The sequence below is a fragment of the Erinaceus europaeus genome, chromosome 1 (genome assembly GCF_950295315.1).
Source record: "Erinaceus europaeus chromosome 1, mEriEur2.1, whole genome shotgun sequence".
Lineage (NCBI taxonomy): Eukaryota > Metazoa > Chordata > Mammalia > Eulipotyphla > Erinaceidae > Erinaceus > Erinaceus europaeus.
In genome coordinates this window covers 195,396,321-195,408,355 of record NC_080162.1, presented here as the reverse complement: position 1 = coordinate 195,408,355, position 12,035 = coordinate 195,396,321, and the positions used below count along the sequence as shown (strand labels likewise).

Sequence of the window (12,035 nt, the reverse complement as noted above, 5' to 3'; positions counted from 1 at the left end):
GGCTGTATATACTGCTTTGAGGTATATTTATCTTTTAAATATTATTTACTGCTTTCTTCGAACAGTTTTTTCTTTCTTTAATGTCAGCTGATCTATACTCTAAGGGCTTTATAACCTGCTTTGAGGTTACATATATTATTTACCGCTTTCCTCGAACAGTTTTTTCTTCTTTCTTAAACCTGCCTTCAGAATTTAAGCCTATAATACTAAAATAGCCCATCTGAGTCAACAGAAAATGTTGTCGGGGCAAAGTATCTTCAGGATAGGTTGTGTATCAGGTGGGGCTGTCACTTTCATAAACAGGCTCCAGGTCTCCAGTGTTGCACGTGATCCGGGATTTGCTGGTGTTGGAAATCCAGTGGATTCTTCACTCCGTGGGAGTGGGGAGGTGGCCAGACTTTGAAGGTGGAGCTAGAGGTGGGATCTAGGGAAGTTTTGGGGATGGTGGGCGGGGAGGTGGGGGATGCGATGCGATGAGATGGGGGGGGGGGAGCAGGTCCAGGGAGGCGGGTCAGCGGGAAGGGGGTGGGGACGGAGATGGGGATGGGGAAGGGGAAAGGGCAGGATGGAGGCGGGGCGGGGCGGGGCGCGGCGGGGGCGTGCACACTCCACGGGGACACGCGCTCTCGGTCGCTGCAACTCCTCCAAGTTCCCTCCCTCCATCTCCGGGGAAGCCAGCCTGAGCCCTCCCTCTCGGCGGAGCCCGAACCATCGCGCCGCCGCCAGCTGGGCCCTCCGTGGCCGCGAGTCTCGGGCCCGCTCGGCCGCCCGGATCTTCTTCTCCGCGCCCGGGGCCGCGCGCGGTAGGCGGCGGGGAGTCTCGGCTGCAGCGCGCGGGTTCCCCGCGGACCCCGAGCGACCGACCGCGCCGGCCCGGCGCCCCGATCGGGCCGCACCTTCCGCGGCCGGGGAGCGAGCGAGGTAAGGCTGCAGGAGAGTGAGCGGCGGGCGGCGGGCGGCCGGGTCCCTGGTGCGGACAATGCCCAAGGCGCGCTCGCCCCGAGGGGCCGCGGGGTGCGGAGCCGCAGCCTCCCGCTCGGTTCTGGTCTCGGTCCAGACCGGCCTAGGGCACTGCAGATCGTCCCTGACCGACTTTCCGGGGCAGGGGGAGGAGGCGCGGCGCTCTGGGCGCTTGCTGCGCCCCGGGTGCTGGCCTGCAGGGCAGGGGAGGCCGGACGCTGTGGCCGAGGACTGGACGGGACCCCCGGGCTGACCGCGCTGCGATGCGGGATGCGGGATGCCGGATGCCGAATGCGGGTGCCGGTGCGCGGGGCCCAGAAAGCGCTCCTGCCTGCCGGCTGCGGCTGCTGTTGCTGGAGAAGGAGGAGGAGGGACGGGAACTCCATCCACTTAGTCATGGCTCCATGCAACATCTCTAATCTCGGCTACTAAATACTTGGGGAGTATCAGTGTCTCTTAATCCCTCCGGCTGGGAGTTCCTGCAAGAAATGCAGACTCGGGGGGCACCGCAAGTTTGTTGTGAGTCACCCCCTCCAGCCTCGTCGTCCATGGCTTTAATTGTACTTTTCTTTGAAAGCATACAGATTTGAAACAGAATGTAATGATCCTCGAAGCACCCGTGTTGTGTTGCCCCCATCACCACCAAGCGGAGCTCGGAGCTCATAACTTGGCAACAAAAGCACTTGCAGGCTGTGGGAAGCCGCTGCCGCCTGCTGCCCAGCCCAGTGCCCTCTGACTCTTGTGAGAACAGGAGCTGCACAGTGTAAATGGCACCGGCAGTTCTCCCTCAATGCAGACTTGTGGGGAGGAAAGCAGAGATAACTTCTCTGCATGCTTAAATTACTCTGGAAAACACCTGGTGCTTGTTTTCTTAACCCTTTGCAGTTATTGTTTAGATTTTCTAAGCAATGGGGGAAAAAAAGCCCCCAACAAATATACAAAAAAACACACAAACACACACACAACAACAACAACACCAGAATTTCTATTGAGTAAGATACAGGCAAAGTACATTTTTTTTTCTTTTTCTTTTTTCTCGGCTACGGCCTGTGTACAATCTGGCACACATCTGTGACAACATTGCATGACTTGTGTTATAAGACTACAGATTGGTCTGTTTTTATGCAGGGAAATAGAGTAAGCTTTTTTTTTTTTTTTTTTTTTTGCAAGATGGATAGCATGCCATCCATTTTCTCCATTGCCCCCTGTTGGTGTGAAAATATTTAGTCACTCATTTCTCCCAGTTTACATTTAGAGTCAACCCATGGAAAATGCTTGTATTTACATGTAATCATTTTGTGACATCATTAACTTCTGTTCTCTCAAAGGGACCCCTTTCTTAACACAGTTGTTTGAGCATACGGGCTAGTTCACGTGAGCAAGGATTCTTTGTGTCTTAACATTCTGCTGGTTGGCCCTATGGCACTTAGTCTGTGGCATTACTGTAAAGTAAGAGGTAAAGTTGCTACTTGAACAGGGAGGTGGCTATTGCTTTTTCCAGCTGGTAACAAGCTCTGAGGACAGTGCTCAGAATGCAGTGCTAGGTAGATGTCAACCCCGTTAAGAATATGTACAGAGACTGACTTATCTGCTTTTGGAGTCAGAGAGTAAAGTGTTCCTGCAGCATTTATGGCGTTGAAGGATAAACCTGGGCACACAGGATGCAAGTCCTGTGCACTGCTGGGCCTGAGAACTAGCCCACTCTTGTATTAGCTCATTATTTTTTAACTCTGGAAGTTTCCTTCCTAAAACTCGGATTTTTTTTTTTATATTAAAGTCTACTTTAACTTATGGTTTAATTTAGTTTATTTTCTTTCATCATTTTGTGGGAGGGGTTAATGGCTTACAATACAGTTGAGACATTGATACAGTTTCTCATCTCTCTGTGGTGAGTGTCTGTAAAACACCCCCAATTTAGGGCCTTTTCCAGAGTCATGAACCAGGAGCCCAAAGCCCCTCTCTACCCCTGTTCCTCGCCCTTTCCTTCCTCAGAACCCTTTGCTTCGGTACAATGTAAGTTGTGGTTTAATTTTAGATTAGACTTTATTTCTTTCTTTTATTTTTTTAATATTTATTTATTTTCCCTTTTGTTGCCCTTGTTTTTAAAATTTTTTAAATATTGATTCCCTTTTGTTGTCATTGTTTTATTGTTGTAGTTACTGATGTCGTCGTTGTTGGAGAGGACAGAGAGAAATGGAGAGAGAAGGGGAAGACAGAGGGGGAGAGAAAGACAGACACCTGCAGACCTGCTTCACTGCTTGTGAAGCAACCCCCTTTGCAGTTGGGGAGCTGGGGGCTGGAACTGGGATCCTTACACTGGTCCTTGCGCTTTGCGTCACCTGCACTTAACCTGCTGTGCTACCACCTAACTCCCAGATTACACTTTATTTTAAACAGGAGCATTTCTCATTTGTGGCTGTAGTGGTCTTGGAATGGAACCTGGGTCTCTCACATTCAGGTCTTTTGAGCTCCTATTGAGGTTTGTGTTGTTGTTTTGCTTATGATGACTGAGCTGTGGGTATGTGCATATGTACAGAGTTGACCTGTTTGGGCAAGAACATAGCCCCTAACCCAGTTGTATCTAGGTGTGCTTCACAATGAGAAGACCTCAGTGTCCTTAAGGTATAGAGAAGCCCAGAGAGCAAGGGCAGCTTGGACTCTGAAGACTGACCCAAGTCCCATTGTTCTTTTCAATACAGGAAAATACTTCCAATTCCTGGTAGAATGAGCCCTGTTGGCTGGAGCAGTCAGCTAACTCCCACTGTATTAAAAGGTAGTAAAAGATAAATTAGGGGCGGGGGAGATAGAGTAAAGGTTATGCAAAAAAAAAAAAAAAACCAGCCTTTTATGCCTGGGGCAGTAAAGGCCCCAGGTTCAATCTCCAGCATGACTATAAACCAGAAATGATAGGTGCTTTGGTATCTCTCTCTCTCTCTCATGTCTCCTTCATAAATAATTCATAAATAAATACATAAAATATGTTTTAAAAGCGTAAAATAAACTTTGGAGAAAAATGAAATGAAGAAGCCACAAAGCTGGGAATTAACATAGGAATAATTACAATATCGAGGGGGGGGAAAGATAATTTTATGTGATAGATATTTATCCACCCGTGCATAGAATCCAAGCTTTCAAATCTGGAGATCGACACTTACAGTCTAACAAGCTAAGATAAACTAGTATTCCTTCACTGCCTGGTGTCAGTCACTGAAGAATTATGTTCTCTACTTAGATATTTCACAAGATTGTCATGAGATTGCTTGCATTTTGAGATTCTCCCCACTCCTCCTTTACCTTTGAAGGGACATCTTTTTCATTCTTCAACAGTTTACTTAGCCAAGCAAAGGCATGGCATTAACTCTTTGGGCCCCCAGGAGCAGGCTGCTGCAGCCACACCATGGCTGTAGGTGGTGCTGCCTTTGCTGCTGGCAGGAGACAGGTGTGTGGTGGAGATTTCAAGGGGCCATTTGTAGCTGCCTTCCTCTCACATCTTTCCACTGTACAGAGACACCCTCTTATCTAACTGTCTTTTTAGAAACAAACTTAAAAGACAAAAAACCTGCCTGTTACATCTCCTACTTTTTAAAATTCCTTTCTTTTTTTAATTAGTGATTTGATATTGATTTATAAAATTCAAAGATAATAGGGGTATAATCCATACGGTTCCCACCACCAGAGCTCTGTGTCCCCATCCCTTCCATTGGAAACTGCAGTAGTTCTCCCAAGGTCACCAATACAGGCTGATTCTATAACTATCTATATCTATGTATGTGTGTGTCTGTATATATACACACACACACACACACACACATATATATATATATATATATATATATATATATATATATATATATATACACACTTCACCCCCCACCCCCACCCCCACTTTTTTAACCATCCTAAGTCACTGCTACACCTGTTACTATTTCTGGTGGGTCTTTCCCTTTTTTTTTTTTTTTTCCTCTTCTCTGTCAGATAAGAGAAACAGTGCCTGGCTTTCTCTGTTGTTTTCCAGAATTGCTTCCCCTTTCAGGGATGATATAAAAATAAGATTCTTGGTGACAAGTACTTCAGATCCTGGTGGAATGGGGGTACAGAATTCCTTTCATTTACCCCTCTGGGAGTATGGACCAGAATTCTTTTCTTTTCTTTTTTTTTTGGGTAGAGAAAGTGGGAGTTCTGGTTTTTATAGTTGCTTCTCTGCTAGATATGGGTGATTGCAAGTCAATCCAGACCTCCAGCCTGTTTCTTTCTTTCCCTTGGTGGGTAGGTCTCTGGAAAGGTGAGGTTCCAGGAAGCATTGGTGAGGTCATTTGTCCAGGCAAGTCAGGATGGGCTCACAGCAGCATCTGCAGCTTGGTGGCTGAAAGGCAGTAAGATAGAAAGCAGGACAAAATGTTTAATAAATGGGAGCCGGCAAGTAGGAACAGAGCAGATGAGAGTAGGGTTAGTACTTTGTGCACTTAACAGGCTGCTCTACTGCCTGGCCACCCTTGATTTTTTTTTTTTTAATACTTAATTTTTAGGAGAAACATAATTAGTAACATACTTACATCTTGACTTCATTAAAGAAGACAGATTCCTAGGGTGTGATATTTTTATTCAAATTTTCATCATTTCTCTGATTCCTGGTGTGAGGCAGTAAGAATTAATACTCAGGACGAATACTCTGAAACTCTGCAAGTCCATGACTCAACCAAGAAAAACATATTTATTAAATAAATACACAAAGTCGTATTTGAGGGGGCCAGGCGGTAGCGCACCAGGATAAGTGCAGAAGCACAAGGACCCTCGGGAGGATCCTGGTTGGAGCCTCCGGCTCCCCACCTGCAGGTGTGTAAGGGGTGGGAGTGGTGGGGGGTGGGGGGGTTGCTTCACAAGCAGTGAAGCAGGTCTGCGTGTGTCTATGTGGATTCCTAGAATAGGCACCAAGCCCCAGCAATAACCCTGGAGGCAAAACAAGGTTGTATTTGAGAATTCTTTGAAAGAACATACCAAGGCCTGGCTGTGGCCCTGTAGTCTGTAGAGCTCACATAGTACTGTGCATGGACAGGATTTAGGATGCTGTTCCTTGCCTGTAGCTGGGTAAAATTCACAAACGGCAAAGCTGTGCTGCAGGTCTCTCTCCTTGTCTCTTGTCTCTCCCCCTCTCACCGTGTATCAGAAAGGAAAAGGGGAAAGATGGCCCCAGGACATGGTGGAGTTCTGCAGATACCAAATTCCAGCAATAATCCTGGTGGCAAAAACCCAGACAAACAATAAACAAACAAATAAAACAACCCCAAACAAAAACAAATTATACCCAGCATGTCTTTCTCTTTTAGTTATTAGTGAATAGAGACAGAGAAATTGAGAGGAAAGGGGGAGATAGAGAGACAGACACACCTGCAGCCCTGCTCCATCACTGGTGAAGCTTTTCTCCTGCAGCTGGGAGACCAGGGGCTTGAACTTGGGTCCTTGCACATTGTAATGTATTCTCTTAGTCAGGGACACCACCACCTGGCCTCCTGCCCCCCCCCTTTTTTTTCTTTAGATAGAGATAGATAGAGAGAGAGAGAGACAAGGGAGAAGACCACAGACCAACACCAAAGCTTCCTTCAATTCACTCAAAGCCTGGTTTGGAAGCAGTGTACTATTCAAGTAACTGATTTAGGTGGTCTCCAATGTGTTTTTCAAAGAAGCTAAATGCAGTATTGAATATGAACTTTGAAAGAACTTATGGAATGATATTGGAAAAAGAGTATGAAACTTAATTTTTGTTTGTGGATGTCACCATTCAAACAATCTTGTAAGTGAAATGAAGGCAGAGCTTCTCTACTGTTGGAGACATTTTTATCCTGCTTGCAAAACTGGATTTGTTTCTGAATGATCGATCGTTTGTGATACTAAAATTGATGAACTGAAACCATACAAATAAATGCCTCTGCTGACATCTTAGGTTTCCTCCTCCTAGTGAGACAGGAGTGTGTGTGTGTGTGTGTGTGTGTGTATTACATTTTTTTTTTAAATTTAATTTTATTTATTCCCTTTTGTTGCCCTTGTTGTTTTTACATTTTTAGTATTTTGCAGTTGGAGTCTTATAAGCAGCATCGAATAAGAATTCATCATCCAAAGCCATGAGTTCTGCTTTTTGTTTGTATTTCTGGAAACTTAAGTAGACGAAGCAAACTACTTCTTGGAGTGTGTTTGGTGACAAAAAGAATGACCATGTGAATGATTAAAGAATTATAAACTGTTGTTAAAGCTGGGGTTTGAAAATTGTAAACACATCAGTGAGAAGTTCAAAGGTGAATATAAGCAAAAAGAAACAATATGTCACTTGGCAGACAGGTTTCTGGAAGAATGATAAGAATTCTGTGGTGTTTTACACATCAGTGTAATATCAGTGGGTTTTGAAACTGTCCAGATAAAACTCTTTACAAATATAGTTTCAGAAATAGTGGGAAATTTTGAAGCAATTATGTTGTAATGCAAAGCATTTTTTCCCCACATTAGGAATTTAGTTCATTTTTAAAAATTTCTCTTCTCGGAACAATTACGGTAAGATATGTTTCTAAATTATCATTCTTGCCCAGTGATTATTTTTTAACCCCATTTGCTATAATGTAATGACATTACTCACAAGAATGTAGTTTTGGGCTTACAAGATAGCCCACCTGCCACACTGAGGGCAACCTTCCATGTTGTGGTGCCTTTTTCTCTCCCTTTGCCTGTCTGTTTCTTTCTTTCTTTCTATCTGGGGGGCGGGGGGGAACTGGCCCAGAGTGGTGAAGCCCCAGCATTGACAAAAATCAAAACAAAAGAAAAAAGAGAACATAGCTGGTCCTGGCAGTGGAGCAATGGATAAATATCTGGACCCTTAAGCATGAGGTCCTGAGTTCAGTCCCCGGCAACACATGTACCCCAGTGATGTCTGGTTCTTTCTTCTTCTGTCTTCCTAATTAATAATATAAATAAAATCTTATAAAAATAAGAGGGAATGTAGTTTAGTAATTTATTTTAGTATTGTTACTATATTACTAGATGTTTGTAGCCATATTATTATATGGCTAGTGCTATAAATAAGCAGTGGCCAGGAAAGATCTCGTCCTGCTTCTTTGAGGCTTTACAGCATAATATACAGAGGAAATAAACAATAAGGAAATAGTCACCATCTCTTAATAATGTTTCAGTCAGTGACAACCCATATATACACACCATATTCAGTGGTGGTCACATTAAGCTATATCATATAGCCTAGACAGAACTGCCTAATGATCCATTTCTCTGAGTGTATACCCATCGTTACATGTAATATGAAAATCTTATTTAAAACAGTAATAAGTGCAGTCAAGAATGAACTTATGAGTTCTGTCTGAGCTTGGTTGTCTGGAAGGTTTTTGTGGAGATTGTTTGAGCTGAGACACAAGTAAGACTTTGTTGACTGAGGCCCCAGAGGCCCCAGGCTCAGTCCCGCAAGGTGCTGTAAGCAAGGGTTGAGCAGTACACTGGTAAAATAAATAAATAAATAGAAAGGGGGGGGGAGAAGGAGAGAGAGAGAGAGTGGGGGAGAGAGAGAGAGAGCAAAAGAACAACAGAGATGATAAGAGGGTTTACCCAGAAGGACACCTGCTTTGCTATATGTAGGACTCAAGTTCAAGCCTGTGCCCACTTTACTGGGGGAAGGCTTTGGTGCTACAGTGTCTTTGCTTTTTTCTGCCTGCCTGCCTCTTCCTTCCCTATATCCCCCCCCCCCACCCCAGCACACACACACATCTCTTTACCTCTCTGTCTCTTCTTCTGTTTAAGAAAGTCAGCCTCCAGTGATAAGACCCCACTATGACAAGAAGTAAATCAGCCCAAGAGATAATGGCAACAAACTGGGCAGAGAGGCCTGTGCAAAGGCCCAGTGGCAGGTAAAACTAGTCTCTGCAGAGAATAGCAGGTAGCAGGCGAAGAAGCAGGGGAGCATTATGCTTATACTGAATGAAGTGGGTGCTACTGGAGGTTAAGACACAAGGAGGGGCCAGGCTGTTAATTTATGAATTTGGCAGTTCTCTCTGCCTGTCCTGTGGAGAATGGATTTCTGGGAAAGAGTGGAAGCAGGGAGCCTGGTAAAAGCTGTGGTGACCAGTGCCAGTTGGACTGGAAGTAAATTAGGGATGGAAGTGACCTGGTGTTTCCAGAATTCTGAATTCTTCCTCATCTAGCATACTACTGATCTTAAAGCGCACCATTATTTTAAAATTGCTAAGGAAAAAAATACAATTGCCAGTTTATCTGTGATGTACCACCTGCAGTGATATGGATCCTGATTTCAGTTATCAAAATGGGAAAATGGCTATGTCTCAGTGTTGTAAATAAAATTAAAAGGGGCTTTAGGCTGCGGTGCATAATGGATTCGGCTGAGGGGCAGCTTGGAGTAGGTTTAAATGAATCAAGGTTGTATTAGGGCAGAACAGAGGTATGGGACATATACTTTAGGACCTGCAAAATAAGCAGTTATCCGCAGGGGTTAAGAACACTCTAGGGGGGAGTTGGGCGGTAGCACAGCGGGTTAAGCGTACATGGCACAAAGCACAAGGACCTGTGTAAGGATCTCGTTTCGAGCCCCCGGCTCCCTACCTGCAGGGGAGTCGCTTCACAGGTGGTGAAGCAGGTCTGCAGGTGTCTGTCTTTCTCTCCCCCTCTCTGTCTTCCCCTCCTCTCTCCATTTATCTCTGTCCTATCCGACAGCGACGACATCAATAATAACTACAATAACAATAAAACAACAAGGACAACAAAAGGGAATAAATAAATACATATAAAAATTTATTAAAAAAAAAAAAAAGAAGAATGCTCTAGGATCCTCTATAGCTCCCTGTGATGGTATAGTGGTTAGTGGTCTGTGTTGTGGCCACAGCAGCATAAGTTTGAATCTGAGTCATGGCATTGCATAAAGAGCGCTAGGTCCATCAAGTCCATGAGTAGTTATCAAAAGCTCAGTCCCAAGAAATAAACACTTATCAGGAGGTGTAGGTAGCTCATGGCTGTAGAGGAGTCTTAAGAGTTTACCGGCTAGCTAGCTGTCATACCTGTTCAGTTCCGGGAGAAGCAGCCACAGTGGGCAGGCACCTCCAACAGCCTCAGCTGAGATGTGTCTGACCAGGAGAAGCAGCAGCAGTCAAAAACAAGCAGACTTCTGGTTGGCTGTGCTTTTTTTTTTTTTTTTTTTTGCCTCCAGGGTTATTGCTGGGGCTCAGTGCCTGCACCATGAATCCACAGCTCCTGGAGGCCATTTGTTCCCCCTTTTGTTGACCTTGTTGTTGTAGCCTTGCTGTGGTTATTATTGTTATTGTTGATGTTGTTGGTTGTTGGATAAGACAGAGAGAAAATGGAGAGAGGAGGGGAAGGCAGAGAGGGGGAGAGAAAGATAGACACCTGCAGACCTGCTTCACTGCCTGTGAAGAAACCACCCTGCAGGTGGGGAGCCGGGGGGCTCCAACTGGGATCCTTACACCTGTCCTTGCGCTGTGCGCCACATGCGCTTAATCCGCTGCGCTACGGTCAGATTCAGCTGTGCATTTAAGTCTGTTCGTCCACCCACAATGCCTTGTGCATTTGCACAGACCGGATCCATCCACAGCCCATTGCGCATTTGCGCAGATAACTGCTTGCTTTGTCACCAGGGCTGAGGTCAGCGAGCGCTGTGGTGGGCTAGTATACTGCATCACAACATCTCCGAATTGTTGTAAGTACACTATATGCTGAAAATCAAGCTGAGAAGATATACCCATTTGTATTTTATTTCTCTTTTTATTTTATTTACTTATTTCTTTAAAAAATATATCTATATGTGTTGGATAGAGACAGCCAGAAATTGAGAGGGAAGGGGGAGACAGAGAGACACCTGCAGCACTGCTTCACCACTCACAAAGATTTTCCCTTGCAGGTGTAGACCGGGGGCTCGAACCCTGGTCCTTGAGCATTATAATGTGTGCTCAACAAGGTGCACCACCACCGGACCCTGTTACTCTTTGTATATAACTGCTGCAAGTTGGACACTGTATTTGAATCCTCCTTACTGTCAAGGTTAGAAGTTTGTGTAGTGAATTGCATTGGGTGGAAGTAGTCATCCTAATGTTTTCAAAGCATGCAGCCGAGGCAATTGCTGCTTCCCTTACTGCCATATGCACTGTGCCTTCTACATACTGGAGGAGGTCCAGGAAAGTGGGGCAGCCCAGGTTCATCAGCCCCAAGGGGAGACATGGACTCAGAGTGGCAGAACCTGTGGGAGTGACAAGCTTCATTTCTCTTTACGCTGCTGGGAAGGCAACAGGTCAGGGCTTGGACAACAAATGGGTTCCTCAGTTGCTGAGAGACCTTTGGTTCTGTGATGTCAAGCAGGTTGCTGTGGCTTCTGAAAACCTCAGTTTCCTTCTTTGCAAGTCGGTATAATTGCCGTGCCCGCTTTATAAGACTGTTGGTACATCGTTAGTACGACGTTTGCAGAATGCCCAGGAACCAGACTGGGGTTAGTTGCTCTGTGATGTTTGCGGCTCACAGCTTTTCTAGAAACAGCTGAAACTGGAAGAAGTTCCAGAAGGTCCTTATCAGAGGAACTGTAAGATGAAAGCTACTTTTCAGAGGCTCATTTTGATCATGACGGTAACTACTTCTCCAAGCACTCTCTTTTCTTTTTGTTTTTTTATTTATTTATAAAAGAAAACATTGATAAAACCATAAGATAAGAGGGGGACAACTTCACACAATTTCCACCATCAGAATCTCATTGATTTGATGTGATCTGGGGCCCATAATCAGCTGAGGAGCCTGTGTGACCTCTGCATCCCTGTAGATCTGAGCTCACATTCTGTGGTCATGTGTAGGAATGTTCCAAGCTGCCCCAATATCAGGACCCATCTTCCTCAGGTGGAGCACAGACTATGTTGTCCATCCTCCCTTCAGAGGATGGAACATTCTCTACTGTTGTTGATCTAAGTGGAGGGCAAGGTCCTGTGGGGGTCATAAAGGGGTCTATTGTGCTGTTCCTGATAGAGATGACTGGTGATATTGAGGAGAGGGATTTATTCGAGGTCTAGGCCCATCATGTC

The 12,035-nt window shown here is 45.2% G+C and overlaps 1 protein-coding gene across 3 annotated transcripts in view; it reads left to right on the top strand.

Moving 5' to 3' along the window:
* The first annotated feature begins 582 nt into the window (after positions 1 to 582).
* The window catches only part of FAM110B (family with sequence similarity 110 member B), a 176,933-nt gene continuing 165,480 nt past the window's right edge, over positions 583 to 12,035 (top strand). For all 3 annotated transcript variants that reach the window (XM_060201000.1, XM_060201003.1, XM_060201004.1), the window contains exon 1: positions 583 to 921. The gene's annotated coding sequence lies outside the window, so the exon portion shown is untranslated. The remainder of the gene's footprint in view (positions 922 to 12,035) is intronic.